Consider the following 20,991-nt stretch of genomic DNA (forward strand, 5'->3'; position numbering starts at 1 on the left):
CCAGACTAACACCCATCACCCCCAACCTACCACCGCAGGACAAAGAGCAATAAACACTATACAAAGGAGCGTTCACTAGGTAACTGGTGTCGCTCGCGCTCTCCTCCTCCTGCCTGGGATTTACCTTTACACTCTTCACAATGCCTCTATGTGCGATGGGAGGGTGCCTCTGATTGCATATAAACGCAGGTGATGATGACGAATATTTTTTATTAATATTCTAGTGTAAATCCCACCCTGCTATCTGGTCTGTGTGCGCAGTCACAACTGTGATGAAGGGGAGGAAGATAAGACCCCTCTATTACGAAGGAAGGATAGTTGGGGCAACCAGGGGCAGAGAGGGCTGGTTTTTTTTCTCTCACGTGACATAATCTGTGTGTCAATGTGTCAGAAAAGAGGCAGTATTGTGTGTTGTTTCCAGCCATCGCCTCTCACCCATACCCGACCACTGACACCTACCTACCCCCAACCACTGACACCCCAGACTGACACCCATCACCCCCAACCACTGACACCCCAGACTGACACCTACCTACCCCCAACCACTGATACCCCAGACTGACACCCATCACCCCCAACCACTGACACCTACCTACCCCCAACCACTGATACCCCAGACTGACACCCATCACCCCCAACCACTGACACCCCAGACAGAAACCCATCTACACCCAACCACTGACACCCCAGTCTGACACCTAAATACTCCCAACCACTGACACCTAACCCCAACATCTGACTCCCACCTACCCCACACCACTGATACCCCAGACTTACACCCATCACCCCCAACCTACCACCCCAGGACAAACAGCAATAAACACTATACAAAGGAGCGTTCACTAGGTAACTGGTGTTGCTCGCGCTCTCCTCCTCCTGCCTGGGATTTACCTTTACACTCTTCACAATGCCTCTATGTGCGATGGGAGGGCGCCTCTGATTGCATATAAACGCAGGTGATGATGACGAATATTTTTTATTATTAATATTCTAGTGTAAATCCCACCCTGCTATCTGGTCTGTGTGCGCAGTCACAACTGTGATGAAGGGGAGGAAGATAAGACCCCTCTATTACGAAGGAAGGATAGTTGGGGCAACCAGGGGCAGAGAGGGCTGGTTTTTTTTCTCTCACGTGACATAATCTGTGTGTCAATGTGTCAGAAAAGAGGCAGTATTGTGTGTTGTTTCCAGACATCGCCTCTCACCCATACCCGACCACTGACACCTACCTACCCCCAACCATTGACACCCCAGACTGACACCCATCACCCCCAACCACTGACACCCCAGACTGACACCTACCTACCCCCAACCACTGATACCCCAGACTGACACCCATCACCCCCAACCACTGACACCTACCTACACCCAACCACTGATACCCCAGACTGACACCCATCACCCCCAACCACTGACACCCCAGACAGAAACCCATCTACACCCAACCACTGACACCCCAGTCTGACACCTAAATACTCCCAACCACTGACATCTACCCCCAACATCTGACTCCCACCTACCCCCAACCACTGACACCCCAGACTGAAACCCATCTACACCCAAACCACTGACACTCCAAACTGACACCGACCTACCCCAAACCACTGAAACCCCAGCCTAACACCCAAATACTCCCAACCACTGACACCTACCCCCAACGTCTGACTCCCACCTACCACCCACCACTGATACCCCAGACTAACACCCATCACCCCCAACCTACCACCCCAGGACAAACAGCAATAAACACTATACAAAGGAGCGTTCACTAGGTAACTGGTGTCGCTCGCGCTCTCCTCCTCCTGCCTGGGATTTACCTTTACACTCTTCACAATGCCTCTATGTGCGATGGGAGGGCGCCTCTGATTGCATATAAACGCAGGTGATGATGACGAATATTTTTTATTATCAATATTCTAGTGTAAATCCCACCCTGCTATCTGGTCTGTGTGCGCAGTCACAACTGTGATGAAGGGGAGGAAGATAAGACCCCTCTATTACGAAGGAAGGATAGTTGGAGCAACCAGGGGCAGAGAGGGCTGGTTTTTTTTCTCTCACGTGACATAATCTGTGTGTCAATGTGTCAGAAAAGAGGCAGTATTGTGTGTTGTTTCCAGACATCGCCTCTCACCCATACCCGACCACTGACACCTACCTATCCCCAACCATTGACACCCCAGACTGACACCCATCACCCCCAACCACTGACACCCCAGACTGACACCTACCTACCCCCAACCACTGATACCCCAGACTGACACCCATCACCCCCAACCACTGACACCTACCTACACCCAACCACTGATACCCCAGACTGACACCCATCACCCCCAACCACTGACACCCCAGACAGAAACCCATCTACACCCAACCACTGACACCCCAGTCTGACACCTAAATACTCCCAACCACTGACATCTACCCCCAACATCTGACTCCCACCTACCCCCAACCACTGACACCCCAGACTGAAACCCATCTACACCCAAACCACTGACACTCCAAACTTACACCCACCTACCCCAAACCTCTGAAACCCCAGCCTAACACCCAAATACTCCCAACCACTGACACCTACCCCCAACGTCTGACTCCCACCTACCACCCACCACTGATACCCCAGACTAACACCCATCACCCCCAACCTACCACCGCAGGACAAAGAGCAATAAACACTATACAAAGGAGCGTTCACTAGGTAACTAGTGTCGCTCGCGCTCTTTTCCTCCTGCCTGGGATTTACACTCTTCACAATGCCTCTATGTGCGATGGGAGGGCGCCTCTGATTGCATATAAACGCAGGTGATGATGACGAATATTTTTTATTAATATTCTAGTGTAAATCCCACCCTGCTATCTGGTCTGTGTGCGCAGTCACAACTGTGATGAAGGGGAGGAAGATAAGACCCCTCTATTACGAAGGAAGGATAGTTGGGGCAACCAGGGGCAGAGAGGGCTGGTTTTTTTTCTCTCACGTGACATAATCTGTGTGTCAATGTGTCAGAAAAGAGGCAGTATTGTGTGTTGTTTCCAGACATCGCCTCTCACCCATACCCGACCACTGACACCTACCTACCCCCAACCACTGACACCCCAGACTGACACCCATCACCCCCAACCACTGACACCCCAGACTGACACCTACCTACCCCCAACCACTGATACCCCAGACTGACACCCATCACCCCCAACCACTGACACCTACCTACACCCAACCACTGATACCCCAGACTGACACCCATCACCCCCAACCACTGACACCCCAGACAGAAACCCATCTACACCCAACCACTGACACCCCAGTCTGACACCTAAATACTCCCAACCACTGACATCTACCCCCAACATCTGACTCCCACCTACCCCCAACCACTGACACCCCAGACTGAAACCCATCTACACCCAAACCACTGACACTCCAAACTGACACCCACCTACCCCAAACCACTGAAACCCCAGCCTAACACCCAAATACTCCCAACCACTGACACCTACCCCCAACGTCTGACTCCCACCTACCACCCACCACTGATACCCCAGACTAACACCCATCACCCCCAACCTACCACCCCAGGACAAAGAGCAATAAACACTATACAAAGGAGCGTTCACTAGGTAACTGGTGTCGCTCGCGCTCTCCTCCTCCTGCCTGGGATTTACACTCTTCACAATGCCTCTATGTGCGATGGGAGGGCGCCTCTGATTGCATATAAACGCAGGTGATGATGACGAATATTTTTTATTAATATTCTAGTGTAAATCCCACCCTGCTATCTGGTCTGTGTGCGCAGTCACAACTGTGATGAAGGGGAGGAAGATAAGACCCCTCTATTACGAAGGAAGGATAGTTGGAGCAACCAGGGGCAGAGAGGGCTGGTTTTTTTTCTCTCACGTGACATAATCTGTGTGTCAATGTGTCAGAAAAGAGGCAGTATTGTGTGTTGTTTCCAGCCATCGCCTCTCACCCATACCCGACCACTGACACCTACCTACCCCCAACCACTGACACCCCAGACTGACACCCATCACCCCCAACCACTGACACCCCAGACTGACACCTACCTACCCCCAACCACTGATACCCCAGACTGACACCCATCACCCCCAACCACTGACACCTACCTACCCCCAACCACTGATACCCCAGACTGACACCCATCACCCCCAACCACTGACACCCCAGACAGAAACCCATCTACACCCAACCACTGACACCCCACTCTGACACCTAAATACTCCCAACCACTGACACCTACCCCCAACGTCTGACTCCCACCTACCCCCCACCACTGATACCCCAGACTTACACCCATCACCCCCAACCTACCACCCCAGGACAAACAGCAATAAACACTATACAAAGGAGCGTTCACTAGGTAACTGGTGTCGCTCGCGCTCTCCTCCTCCTGCCTGGGATTTACCTTTACACTCTTCACAATGCCTCTATGTGCGATGGGAGGGCGCCTCTGATTGCATATAAACGCAGGTGATGATGACGAATATTTTTATTATTAATATTCTAGTGTAAATCCCACCCTGCTATCTGGTCTGTGTGCTCAGTCACAACTGTGATGAAGGGGAGGAAGATAAGACCCCTCTATTACGAAGGAAGGATAGTTGGGGCAACCAGGGGCAGAGAGGGCTGGTTTTTTTTCTCTCACGTGACATAATCTGTGTGTCAATGTGTCAGAAAAGAGGCAGTATTGTGTGTTGTTTCCAGCCATCGCCTCTCACCCATACCCGACCACTGACACCTACCTACCCCCAACCACTGACACCCCAGACTGACACCCATCACCCCCAACCACTGACACCCCAGACTGACACCTACCTACCCCCAACCACTGATACCCCAGACTGACACCCATCACCCCCAACCACTGACACCTACCTACCCCCAACCACTGATACCCCAGACTGACACCCATCACCCCCAACCACTGACACCCCAGACAGAAACCCATCTACACCCAACCACTGATACCCCAGTCTGACACCTAAATATTCCCAACCACTGACATCTACCCCCAACATCTGACTCCCACCTACCCCCAACCACTGACACCCCAGACTGAAACCCATCTACACCCAAACCACTGACACTCCAAACTGACACCCACCTACCCCAAACCACTGAAACCCCAGCCTAACACCCAAATACTCCCAACCACTGACACCTACCCCCAACGTCTGACTCCCACCTACCACCCACCACTGATACCCCAGACTAACACCCATCACCCCCAACCTACCACCCCAGGACAAAGAGCAATAAACACTATACAAAGGAGCGTTCACTAGGTAACTGGTGTCGCTCGCGCTCTCCTCCTCCTGCCTGGGATTTACCTTTACACTCTTCACAATGCCTCTATGTGCGATGGGAGGGCGCCTCTGATTGCATATAAACGCAGGTGATGATGACGAATATTTTTTATTATTAATATTCTAGTGTAAATCACACCCTGCTATCTGGTCTGTGTGCGCAGTCACAACTGTGATGAAGGGGAGGAAGATAAGACCCCTCTATTACGAAGGAAGGATAGTTGGGGCAATCAGGGGCAGAGAGGGCTGGTTTTTTTTCTCTCACGTGACATAATCTGTGTGTCAATGTGTCAGAAAAGAGGCAGTATTGTGTGTTGTTTCCAGCCATCGCCTCTCACCCATACCCGACCACTGACACCTACCTACCCCCAACCACTGACACCCCAGACTGACACCCATCACCCCCAACCACTGACACCCCAGACTGACACCTACCTACCCCCAACCACTGATACCCCAGACTGACACCCATCACCCCCAACCACTGATACCCCAGACTGACACCCATCACCCCCAACCACTGACACCTACCTACCCCCAACCACTGATACCCCAGACTTACACCCATCACCCCCAACCACTGACACCCCAGACAGAAACCCATCTACACCCAACCACAGACACCCCAGTCTGACACCTAAATACTCCCAACCACTGACACCTACCCCCAACGTCTGACTCCCACCTACCCCCCACCACTGATACCCCAGACTTACACCCATCACCCCCAACCTACCTCCCCAGGACAAAGAGCAATAAACACTATACAAAGGAGCGTTCACTAAGTAATTGGTGTCGCTCGCGCTCTCCTCCTCCTGCCTGGGATTTACACTCTTCACAATGCCTCTATGTGCGATGGGAGGGCGCCTCTGATTGCATATAAACGCAGGTGATGATGACGAATATTTTTTATTAATATTCTAGTGTAAATCCCACCCTGCTATCTGGTCTGTGTGCGCAGTCACAACTGTGATGAAGGGGAGGAAGATAAGACCCCTCTATTACGAAGGAAGGATAGTTGGGGCAATCAGGGGCAGAGAGGGCTGGTTTTTTTTCTCTCACGTGACATAATCTGTGTGTCAATGTGTCAGAAAAGAGGCAGTATTGTGTGTTGTTTCCAGCCATCGCCTCTCACCCATATCTGACCTGTGACACCTACCTATCCCCGACCACTGACACCCCAGACTGACACCCATCACCCCCAACCACTGACACCCCAGACTGACACCTACCTACCCCCAACCACTGATACCCCAGACTGACACCCATCACCCCCAACCACTGACACCCCAGACAGAAACCCATCTACACCCAACCACTGACACCCCAGTCTGACACCTAAATACTCCCAACCACTGACACCTACCCCCAACGTCTGACTCCCACCTACCCCCCACCACTGATACCCCAGACTTACACCCATCACCCCCAACCTACCTCCCCAGGACAAACAGCAATAAACACTATACAAAGGAGCGTTCACTAAGTAATTGGTGTCGCTCGCGCTCTCCTCCTCCTGCCTGGGATTTACACTCTTCACAATGCCTCTATGTGCGATGGGAGGGCGCCTCTGATTGCATATAAACGCAGGTGATGATGACGAATATTTTTTATTAATATTCTAGTGTAAATCCCACCCTGCTATCTGGTCTGTGTGCGCAGTCACAACTGTGATGAAGGGGAGGAAGATAAGACCCCTCTATTACGAAGGAAGGATAGTTGGAGCAACCAGGGGCAGAGAGGGCTGGTTTTTTTTCTCTCACGTGACATAATCTGTGTGTCAATGTGTCAGAAAAGAGGCAGTATTGTGTGTTGTTTCCAGACATCGCCTCTCACCCATACCCGACCACTGACACCTACCTATCCCCAACCATTGACACCCCAGACTGACACCCATCACCCCCAACCACTGACACCCCAGACTGACACCTACCTACCCCCAACCACTGATACCCCAGACTGACACCCATCACCCCCAACCACTGACACCTACCTACACCCAACCACTGATACCCCAGACTGACACCCATCACCCCCAACCACTGACACCCCAGACAGAAACCCATGTACACCCAACCACTGACACCCCAGTCTGACACCTAAATACTCCCAACCACTGACATCTACCCCCAACATCTGACTCCCACCTACCCCCAACCACTGACACCCCAGACTGAAACCCATCTACACCCAAACCACTGACACTCCAAACTGACACCCACCTACCCCAAACCACTGAAACCCCAGCCTAACACCCAAATACTCCCAACCACTGACACCTACCCCCAACGTCTGACTCCCACCTACCACCCACCACTGATACCCCAGACTAACACCCATCACCCCCAACCTACCACCGCAGGACAAAGAGCAATAAACACTATACAAAGGAGCGTTCACTAGGTAACTGGTGTCGCTCGCGCTCTCCTCCTCCTGCCTGGGATTTACACTCTTCACAATGCCTCTATGTGCGATGGGAGGGCGCCTCTGATTGCATATAAACGCAGGTGATGATGACGAATATTTTTTATTAATATTCTAGTGTAAATCCCACCCTGCTATCTGGTCTGTGTGCGCAGTCACAACTGTGATGAAGGGGAGGAAGATAAGACCCCTCTATTACGAAGGAAGGATAGTTGGGGCAATCAGGGGCAGAGAGGGCTGGTTTTTTTTCTCTCACGTGACATAATCTGTGTGTCAATGTGTCAGAAAAGAGGCAGTATTGTGTGTTGTTTCCAGCCATCGCCTCTCACCCATATCTGACCTGTGACACCTACCTATCCCCGACCACTGACACCCCAGACTGACACCCATCACCCCCAACCACTGACACCCCAGACTGACACCTACCTACCCCCAACCACTGATACCCCAGACTGACACCCATCACCCCCAACCACTGACACCCCAGACAGAAACCCATCTACACCCAACCACTGACACCCCAGTCTGACACCTAAATACTCCCAACCACTGACACCTACCCCCAACGTCTGACTCCCACCTACCCCCCACCACTGATACCCCAGACTTACACCCATCACCCCCAACCTACCACCCCAGGACAAACAGCAATAAACACTATACAAAGGAGCGTTCACTAGGTAACTGGTGTCGCTCGCGCTCTCCTCCTCCTGCCTGGGATTTACCTTTACACTCTTCACAATGCCTCTATGTGCGATGGGAGGGCGCCTCTGATTGCATATAAACGCAGGTGATGATGACGAATATTTTTTATTATTAATATTCTAGTGTAAATCCCACCCTGCTATCTGGTCTGTGTGCGCAGTCACAACTGTGATGAAGGGGAGGAAGATAAGACCCCTCTATTACGAAGGAAGGATAGTTGGGGCAACCAGGGGCAGAGAGGGCTGGTTTTTTTTCTCTCACGTGACATAATCTGTGTGTCAATGTGTCAGAAAAGAGGCAGTATTGTGTGTTGTTTCCAGCCATCGCCTCTCACCCATACCCGACCACTGACACCTACCTACCCCCAACCACTGATTACCAGACTGACACCCATCACCCCCAACCACTGACACCCCAGACTGACACCTACCTACCCCCAACCACTGATACCCCAGACTGACACCCATCACCCCCAACCACTGACACCTACCTACCCCCAACCACTGATACCCCAGACAGAAACCCATCTACACCCAACCACTGATACCCCAGTCTGACACCTAAATACTCCCAACCACTGACATCTACCCCCAACATCTGACTCCCACCTACCCCCAACCACTGACACCCCAGACTGAAACCCATCTACACCCAAACCACTGACACTCCAAATTGACACCCACCTACCCCAAACCACTGAAACCCCAGCCTAACACCCAAATACTCCCAACCACTGACACCTACCCCCAACGTCTGACTCCCACCTACCACCCACCACTGATACCCCAGACTAACACCCATCACCCCCAACCTACCACCCCAGGACAAACAGCAATAAACACTATACAAAGGAGCGTTCACTAGGTAACTGGTGTCGCTCGCGCTCTCCTCCTCCTGCCTGGGATTTACATTCTTCACAATGCCTCTATGTGCGATGGGAGGGCGCCTCTGATTGCATATAAACGCAGGTGATGATGACGAATATTTTTTATTATTAATATTCTAGTGTAAATCCCACCCTGCTATCTGGTCTGTGTGCGCAGTCACAACTGTGATGAAGGGGAGGAAGATAAGACCCCTCTATTACGAAGGAAGGATAGTTGGGGCAACCAGGGGCAGAGAGGGCTGGTTTTTTTTCTCTCACGTGACATAATCTGTGTGTCAATGTGTCAGAAAAGAGGCAGTATTGTGTGTTGTTTCCAGCCATCGCCTCTCACCCATACCCGACCTGTGACACCTACCTATCCCCAACCATTGACACCCCAGACTGACACCTACCCCCAACCACTAATACCCAAGACTGACACCTACCTACCCCAAACCACTGATACCCCAGACTGACACCCATCACCCCCAACCACTGACACCTACCTACCCCCAACCACTGATACCCCAGACTTACACCCATCACCCCCAACCACTGACACCCCAGACAGAAACCCATCTACACCCAACCACAGACACCCCAGTCTGACACCTAAATACTCCCAACGTCTTACTCCCACCTACCCCCCACCACTGATACCCCAGACTTACACCCATCACCCCCAACCTACCACCCCAGGACAAAGAGCAATAAACACTATACAAAGGAGCGTTCACTAGGTAACTGGTGTCGCTCGCGCTCTCCTCCTCCTGCCTGGGATTTACCTTTACACTCTTCACAATGCCTCTATGTGCGATGGGAGGGCGCCTCTGATTGCATATAAACGCAGGTGATGATGACGAATATTTTTTATTATTAATATTCTAGTGTAAATCCCACCCTGCTATCTGGTCTGTGTGCGCAGTCACAACTGTGATGAAGGGGAGGAAGATAAGACCCCTCTATTACGAAGGAAGGATAGTTGGGGCAACCAGGGGCAGAGAGGGCTGCTTTTTTTTCTCTCACGTGACATAATCTGTGTGTCAATGTGTCAGAAAAGAGGCAGTATTGTGTGTTGTTTCCAGACATCGCCTCTCACCCATACCCGACCACTGACACCTACCTACCCCCAACCACTGACACCCCAGACTGACACCCATCACCCCCAACCACTGACACCCCAGACTGACACCTACCTACCCCCAACCACTGATACCCCAGACTGACACCCATCACCCCCAACCACTGACACCTACCTACCCCCAACCACTGATACCCCAGACTGACACCCATCACCCCCAACCACTGACACCCCAGACAGAAACCCATCTACACCCAACCACTGATACCCCAGTCTGACACCTAAATACTCCCAACCACTGACATCTACCCCCAACATCTGACTCCCACCTACCCCCAACCACTGACACCCCAGACTGAAACCCATCTACACCCAAACCACTGACACTCCAAATTGACACCCACCTACCCCAAACCACTGAAACCCCAGCCTAACACCCAAATACTCCCAACCACTGACACCTACCCCCAACGTCTGACTCCCACCTACCACCCACCACTGATACCCCAGACTAACACCCATCACCCCCAACCTACCACCCCAGGACAAACAGCAATAAACACTATACAAAGGAGCGTTCACTAGGTAACTGGTGTCGCTCGCGCTCTCCTCCTCCTGCCTGGGATTTACCTTTACACTCTTCACAATGCCTCTATGTGCGATGGGAGGGCGCCTCTGATTGCATATAAACGCAGGTGATGATGACGAATATTTTTTATTATTAATATTCTAGTGTAAATCCCACCCTGCTATCTGGTCTGTGTGCGCAGTCACAACTGTGATGAAGGGGAGGAAGATAAGACCCCTCTATTACGAAGGAAGGATAGTTGGGGCAACCAGGGGCAGAGAGGGCTGGTTTTTTTTCTCTCACGTGACATAATCTGTGTGTCAATGTGTCAGAAAAGAGGCAGTATTGTGTGTTGTTTCCAGCCATCGCCTCTCACCCATACCCGACCTGTGACACCTACCTATCCCCAACCACTGACACCCCAGACTGACACCCATCACCCCCAACCACTAATACCCAAGACTGACACCTACCTACCCCAAACCACTGATACCCCAGACTGACACCCATCACCCCCAGCCACTGACACCTACCTACCCCCAACCACTGATACCCCAGACTTACACCCATCACCCCCAACCACTGACACCCCAGACAGAAACCCATCTACACCCAACCACAGACACCCCAGTCTGACACCTAAATACTCCCAACCACTGACACCTACCCCCAACGTCTGACTCCCACCTACCCCCCACCACTGATACCCCAGACTTACACCCATCACCCCCAACCTACCACCCCAGGACAAAGAGCAATAAACACTATACAAAGGAGCGTTCACTAGGTAACTGGTGTCGCTCGCGCTCTCCTCCTCCTGCCTGGGATTTACCTTTACACTCTTCACAATGCCTCTATGTGCGATGGGAGGGCGCCTCTGATTGCATATAAACGCAGGTGATGATGACGAATATTTTTTATTATTAATATTCTAGTGTAAATCCCACCCTGCTATCTGGTCTGTGTGCGCAGTCACAACTGTGATGAAGGGGAGGAAGATAAGACCCCTCTATTACGAAGGAAGGATAGTTGGGGCAACCAGGGGCAGAGAGGGCTGGTTTTTTTTCTCTCACGTGACATAATCTGTGTGTCAATGTGTCAGAAAAGAGGCAGTATTGTGTGTTGTTTCCAGACATCGCCTCTCACCCATACCCGACCACTGACACCTACCTACCCCCAACCATTGACACCCCAGACTGACACCCATCACCCCCAACCACTGACACCCCAGAGTGACACCTACCTATCCCTAACCACTGATACCCCAGACTGACACCCATCACCCCCAACCACTGACACCTACCTACACCCAACCACTGATACCCCAGACTGACACCCATCACCCCCAACCACTGACACCCCAGACAGAAACCCATCTACACCCAACCACTGACACCCCAGTCTGACACCTAAATACTCCCAACCACTGACCTCTACCCCCAACATCTGACTCCCACCTACCCCCAACCACTGACACCCCAGACTGAAACCCATCTACACCCAAACCACTGACACTCCAAACTGACACCCACCTACCCCAAACCACTGAAACCCCAGCCTAACACCCAAATACTCCCAACCACTGACACCTACCCCCAACGTCTGACTCCCACCTACCACCCACCACTGATACCCCAGACTAACACCCATCACCCCCAACCTACCACCCCAGGACAAACAGCAATAAACACTATACAAAGGAGCGTTCACTAGGTAACTGGTGTCGCTCGCGCTCTCCTCCTCCTGCCTGGGATTTACATTCTTCACAATGCCTCTATGTGCGATGGGAGGGCGCCTCTGATTGCATATAAACGCAGGTGATGATGACGAATATATTTTTTATTAATATTCTAGTGTAAATCCCACCCTGCTATCTGGTCTGTGTGCGCAGTCACAACTGTGATGAAGGGGAGGAAGATAAGACCCCTCTATTACGAAGGAAGGATAGTTGGGGCAACCAGGGGCAGAGAGGGCTGGTTTTTTTTCTCTCACGTGACATAATCTGTGTGTCAATGTGTCAGAAAAGAGGCAGTATTGTGTGTTGTTTCCAGACATCGCCTCTCACCCATACCCGACCACTGACACCTACCTACCCCCAACCATTGACACCCCAGACTGACACCTACCCCCAACCACTAATACCCAAGACTGACACCCATCACCCCCAACCACTAATACCCAAGACTGACTCCCATCACCCCCAACCACTGACACCTACCTACACCCAACCACTGATACCCCAGACTGACACCCATCACCCCCAACCACTGACACCCCAGACAGAAACCCATCTACACCCAACCACTGACACCCCAGTCTGACACCTAAATACTCCCAACCCCTGACATCTACCCCCAACATCTGACTCCTACCTACCCCCAACCACTGACACCCCAGACTGAAACCCATCTACACCCAAACCACTGACACTCCAAACTGACACCCACCTACCCCAAACCACTGATACCCCAGTCTGACACCTAAATACTCCCAACCACTGACATCTACCCCCAACATCTGACTCCCACCTACCCCCAACCACTGACACCCCAGACTGAAACCCATCTACACCCAAACCACTGACACTCCAAATTGACACCCACCTACCCCAAACCACTGAAACCCCATCCTAACACCCAAATACTCCCAACCACTGACACCTACCCCCAACGTCTGACTCCCACCTACCACCCACCACTGATACCCCAGACTAACACCCATCACCCCCAACCTACCACCGCAGGACAAAGAGCAATAAACACTATACAAAGGAGCGTTCACTAGGTAACTGGTGTCGCTCGCGCTCTCCTCCTCCTGCCTGGGATTTACACTCTTCACAATGCCTCTATGTGCGATGGGAGGGCGCCTCTGATTGCATATAAACGCAGGTGATGATGACGAATATTTTTTATTAATATTCTAGTGTAAATCCCACCCTGCTATCTGGTCTGTGTGCGCAGTCACAACTGTGATGAAGGGGAGGAAGATAAGACCCCTCTATTACGAAGGAAGGATAGTTGGGGCAACCAGGGGCAGAGAGGGCTGGTTTTTTTTCTCTCACGTGACATAATCTGTGTGTCAATGTGTCAGAAAAGAGGCAGTATTGTGTGTTGTTTCCAGCCATCGCCTCTCACCCATACCCGACCACTGACACCTACCTACCCCCAACCACTGACACCCCAGACTGACACCCATCACCCCCAACCACTGACACCTACCTACCCCCAACCACTGATACCCCAGACTGACACCCATCACCCCCAGCCACTGACACCCCAGACAGAAACCCATCTACACCAAACCACTGACACCCCAGTCTGACACCTAAATACTCCCAACCACTGACACCTACCCCCAACATCTGACTCCCACCTACCCCCCACCACTGATACCCCAGACTTACACCCATCACCCCCAACCTACCACCCCAGGACAAACAGCAATAAACACTATACAAAGGAGCGTTCACTAGGTAACTGGTGTCGCTCGCGCTCTCCTCCTCCTGCCTGGGATTTACCTTTACACTCTTCACAATGCCTCTATGTGCGATGGGAGGGCGCCTCTGATTGCATATAAACGCAGGTGATGATGACGAATATTTTTTATTATTAATATTCTAGTGTAAATCCCACCCTGCTATCTGGTCTGTGTGCGCAGTCACAACTGTGATGAAGGGGAGGAAGATAAGACCCCTCTATTACGAAGGAAGGATAGTTGGGGCAACCAGGGGCAGAGAGGGCTGGTTTTTTTTCTCTCACGTGACATAATCTGTGTGTCAATGTGTCAGAAAAGAGGCAGTATTGTGTGTTGTTTCCAGCCATCGCCTCTCACCCATACCCGACCTGTGACACCTACCTATCCCCAACCATTGACACCCCAGACTGACACCTACCCCCAACCACTAATACCCAAGACTGACACCTACCTACCCCAAACCACTGATACCCCAGACTGACACCCATCACCCCCAACCACTGACACCTACCTACCCCCAACCACTGATACCCCAGACTTACACCCATAACCCCCAACCACTGACACCCCAGACAGAAACCCATCTACACCCAACCACAGACACCCCAGTCTGACACCTAAATACTCCCAACCACTATCATCTACCCCCAACATCTGACTCCCACCTACCCCCAACCACTGACACCCCAGACTGAAACCCATCTACACCCCAACCACTGACACTCCAAACTGACACCCACCTACCCCAAACCACTGAAACCCCAGCCTAACACCCAAATACTCCCAACCACTGACACCTACCCCCAACGTCTGACTCCCACCTACCACCCACCACTGATACCCCAGACTAACACCCATCACCCCCAACCTACCACCCCAGGACAAAGAGCAATAAACACTATACAAAGGAGCGTTCACTAGGTAACTGGTGTCGCTCGCGCTCTCCTCCTCCTGCCTGGGATTTACCTTTACACTCTTCACAATGCCTCTATGTGCGATGGGAGGGCGCCTCTGATTGCATATAAACGCAGGTGATGATGACGAATATTTTTTATTATTAATATTCTAGTGTAAATCCCACCCTGCTATCTGGTCTGTGTGCGCAGTCACAACTGTGATGAAGGGGTGGAAGATAAGACCCCTCTATTACGAAGGAAGGATAGTTGGGGCAACCAGGGGCAGAGAGGGCTGGTTTTTTTTCTCTCACGTGACATAATCTGTGTGTCAATGTGTCAGAAAAGAGGCAGTATTGTGTGTTGTTTCCAGCCATCGCCTCTCACCCATACCCGACCACTGACACCTACCTACCCCCAACCACTGACACCCCAGACTGACACCCATCACCCCCAACCACTGACACCCCAGACTGACACCTACCTACCCCCAACCACTGATACCCCAGACTGACACCCATCACCCCCAACCACTGACACCTACCTACACCCAACCACTGATACCCCAGACTGACACCCATCACCCCCAACCACTGACACCCCAGACAGAAACCCATCTACACCCAACCACTGACACCCCAGTCTGACACCTAAATACTCCCAACCACTGACATCTACCCCCAACATCTGACTCCCACCTACCCCCAACCACTGACACCCCAGACTGAAACCCATCTACACCCAAACCACTGACACTCCAAACTGACACCCACCTACCCCAAACCACTGAAACCCCAGCCTAACACCCAAATACTCCCAACCACTGACACCTACCCCCAACGTCTGACTCCCACCTACCACCCACCACTGATACCCCAGACTAACACCCATCACCCCCAACCTACCACCCCAGGACAAAGAGCAATAAACACTATACAAAGGAGCGTTCACTAGGTAACTGGTGTCGCTCGCGCTCTCCTCCTCCTGCCTGGGATTTACCTTTACACTCTTCACAATGCCTCTATGTGCGATGGGAGGGCGCCTCTGATTGCATATAAACGCAGCTGATGATGACGAATATTTTTTATTATTAATATTCTAGTGTAAATCCCACCCTGCTATCTGGTCTGTGTGCGCAGTCACAACTGTGATGAAGGGGAGGAAGATAAGACCCCTCTATTACGAAGGAAGGATAGTTGGGGCAACCAGGGGCAGAGAGGGCTGGTTTTTTTTTCTCTCACGTGACATAATCTGTGTGTCAATGTGTCAGAAAAGAGGCAGTATTGTGTGTTGTTTCCAGCCATCGCCTCTCACCTATCCCCAACCACTGACACCTACCTACCCCCAACCATTGACACCCCATACTGACACCCATCACCCCCAACCACTGACACCCCAGACAGAAACCCATCTACACCCAACCACTGACACCCCAGTCTGACACCTAAATACTCCCAACCACTGACATCTACCCCCAACATCTGACTCCCACCTACCCACAACCACTGACACCCCAGACTGAAACCCATCTACACCCAAACCACTGACTTTCCAAACTGACACCCACCTACCCCAATCCACTGAAACCCCAGCCTAACACCCAAATACTCCCAACCACTGACACCTACCCCCAACGTCTGACTCCCACCTACCACCCACCACTGATACCCTAGACTACCACCCATCACCCCCAACCTACCACCCCAGGACAAAGAGCAATAAACACTATACAAAGGAGCGTTCACTAGGTAACTGGTGTCGCTCGCGCTCTCCTCCTCCTGCCTGGGATTTACCTTTACACTCTTCACAATGCCTCTATGTGCGATGGGAGGGCGCCTCTGATTGCATATAAACGCAGGTGATGATGACGAATATTTTTTATTAATATTCTAGTGTAAATCCCACCCTGCTATCTGGTCTGTGTGCGCAGTCACAACTGTGATGAAGGGGAGGAAGATAAGACCCCTCTATTACGAAGGAAGGATAGTTGGGGCAACCAGGGGCAGAGAGGGCTGGTTTTTTTTCTCTCACGTGACATAATCTGTGTGTCAATGTGTCAGAAAAGAGGCAGTATTGTGTGTTGTTTCCAGCCATCGCCTCTCACCCATATCCGACCACTGACACCTACCTACCCCCAACCACTGACACCCCAGACTGACACCCATCACACCCAACCACTGACACCCCAGACTGACACCTACCTACCCCCAACCACTGATACCCCAGACTGACACCCATCACCCCCAACCACTGACACCTACCTACCCCCAACCACTGATACCCCAGACTGACACCCATCACCCCCAACCACTGACACCCCAGACAGAAACCCATCTACACCCAACCACTGACACCCCAGTCTGACACCTAAATACTCCCAACCACTGACACCTACCCCCAACATCTGACTCCCACCTACCCCCCACCACTGATACCCCAGACTTACACCCATCACCCCCAACCTACCACCCCAGGACAAACAGCAATAAACACTATACAAAGGAGCGTTCACTAGGTAACTGGTGTCGCTCGCGCTCTCCTCCTCCTGCCTGGGATTTACCTTTACACTCTTCACAATGCCTCTATGTGCGATGGGAGGGCGCCTCTGATTGCATATAAACGCAGGTGATGATGACGAATATTTTTTATTATTAATATTCTAGTGTAAATCCCACCCTGCTATCTGGTCTGTGTGCGCAGTCACAACTGTGATGAAGGGGAGGAAAATAAGACCCCTCTATTACGAAGGAAGGATAGTTGGGGCAACCAGGGGCAGAGAGGGCTGTTTTTTTTTCTCTCACGTGACATAATCTGTGTGTCAATGTGTCAGAAAAGAGGCAGTATTGTGTGTTGTTTCCAGCCATCGCCTCTCACCCATACCCGACCACTGACACCTACCTACCCCCAACCACTGACACCCCAGACTGACACCTACCCCCAACCACTAATACCCAAGACTGACACCTACCTACCCCAAACCACTGATACCCCAGACTGACACCCATCACCCCCAACCACTGACACCTACCTACCCCCAACCACTGATACCCCAGACTTACACCCATCACCCCCAACCACTGACACCCCAGACAGAAACCCATCTACACCCAACCACAGACACCCCAGTCTGACACCTAAATACTCCCAACCACTGACACCTACCCCCAACGTCTGACTCCCACCTACCCCCCACCACTGATACCCCAGACTTACACCCATCACCCCCAACCTACCACCCCAGGACAAACAGCAATAAACACTATACAAAGGAGCGTTCACTAGGTAACTGGTGTCGCTCGCGCTCTCCTCCTCCTGCCTGGGATTTACCTTTACACTCTTCACAATGCCTCTATGTGCGATGGGAGGGAGCCTCTGATTGCATATAAACGCAGGTGATGATGACGAATATTTTTTATTATTAATATTCTAGTGTAAATCCCACCCTGCTATCTGGTCTGTGTGCGCAGTCACAACTGTGATGAAGGGGAGGAAGATAAGACCCCTCTATTACGAAGGAAGGATAGTTGGGGCAACCAGGGGCAGAGAGGGCTGGTTTTTTTTCTCTCACGTGACATAATCTGTGTGTCAATGTGTCAGAAAAGAGGCAGTATTGTGTGTTGTTTCCAGACATCGCCTCTCACCCATACCCGACCACTGACACCTACCTACCCCCAACCACTGATACCCCAGACTGACACCCATCACCCCCAACCACTGACACCCCAGACTGACACCTACCTACCCCCAACCACTGATACCCCAGACTGACACCCATCACCCCCAACCACTGACACCTACCTACCCCCAACCACTGATACCCCAGACTGACACCCATCACCCCCAACCACTGACACCCCAGACAGAAACCCATCTACACCCAACCACTGACACCCCAGTCTGACACCTAAATACTCCCAACCACTGACACCTACCCCCAACGTCTGACTCCCACCTACCCCCCACCACTGATACCCCAGACTTACACCCATCACCCCCAACCTACCACCCCAGGACAAAGAGCAATAAACACTATACAAAGGAGCGTTCACTAGGTAACTGGTGTCGCTCGCGCTCTCCTCCTCCTGCCTGGGATTTACCTTTACACTCTTCACAATGCCTCTATGTGCGATGGGAGGGCGCCTCTGATTGCATATAAACGCAGGTGATGATGACGAATATTTTTTATTATTAATATTCTAGTGTAAATCCCACCCTGCTATCTGGTCTGTGTGCGCAGTCACAACTGTGATGAAGGGGAGGAAGATAAGACCCCTCTATTACGAAGGAAGGATAGTTGGGGCAACCAGGGGCAGAGAGGGCTGGTTTTTTTTCTCTCACGTGACATAATCTGTGTGTCAATGTGTCAGAAAAGAGGCAGTATTGTGTGTTGTTTCCAGCCATCGCCTCTCACCCATACCCGACCTGTGACACCTACCTATCCCCAACCATTGACACCCCAGACTGACACCTACCCCCAACCACTAATACCCAAGACTGACACCTACCTACCCCAAACCACTGATACCCCAGACTGACACCCATCACCCCCAACCACTGACACCTACCTACCCCCAACCACTGATACCCCAGACTTACACCCATCACCCCCAACCACTGACACCCCAGACAGAAACCCATCTACACCCAACCACAGACACCCCAGTCTGACACCTAAATACTCCCAACCACTGACACCTACCCCCAACGTCTGACTCCCACCTACCCCCCACCACTGATACCCCAGACTTACACCCATCACCCCCAACCTACTACCCCAGGACAAACAGCAATAAACACTATACAAAGGAGCGTTCACTAGGTAACTGGTGTCGCTCGCGCTCTCCTCCTCCTGCCTGGGATTTACCTTTACACTCTTCACAATGCCTCTATGTGCGATGGGAGGGCGCCTCTGATTGCATATAAACGCAGGTGATGATGACGAATATTTTTTATTATTAATATTCTAGTGTAAATCCCACCCTGCTATCTGGTCTGTGTGCGCAGTCACAACTGTGATGAAGGGGAGGAAGATAAGACCCCTCTATTACGAAGGAAGGATAGTTGGGGCAACCAGGGGCAGAGAGGGCTGGTTTTTTTTCTCTCACGTGACATAATCTGTGTGTCAATGTGTCAGAAAAGAGGCAGTATTGTATGTTGTTTCCAGCCATCGCCTCTCACCCATACCCGACCACTGACACCTACCTACCCCCAACCACTGACACCCCAGACTGACACCCAACACCCCCAACCACTGACACCCCAGACTGACACCTACCTACCCTCAACCACTGATACCCCAGACTGACACCCATCACCCCCAACCACTGACACCTACCTACACCCAACCACTGATACCCCAGACTGACACCCATCACCCCCAACCACTGACACCCCAGACAGAAACCCATCTACACCCAACCACTGACACCCCAGTCTGACACCTAAATACTCCCAACCACTGACATCTACCCCCAACATCTGACTCCCACCTACCCCCAACCACTGACACCCCAGACTGAAACCCATCTACACCCCAACCACTGACACTCCAAACTACACCCACCTACCCCAAACCACTGAAACCCCAGCCTAACACCCAAATACTCCCAACCACTGACACCTACCCCCAACGTCTGACTCCCACCTACCACCCACCACT

Source organism: Staurois parvus, unplaced genomic scaffold, assembly GCF_062004578.1.
Source record: "Staurois parvus isolate SC_StPar_1 unplaced genomic scaffold, SC_StPar_1.0 ptg000048l, whole genome shotgun sequence".
In the NCBI taxonomy this organism is placed as follows: domain Eukaryota; kingdom Metazoa; phylum Chordata; class Amphibia; order Anura; family Ranidae; genus Staurois; species Staurois parvus.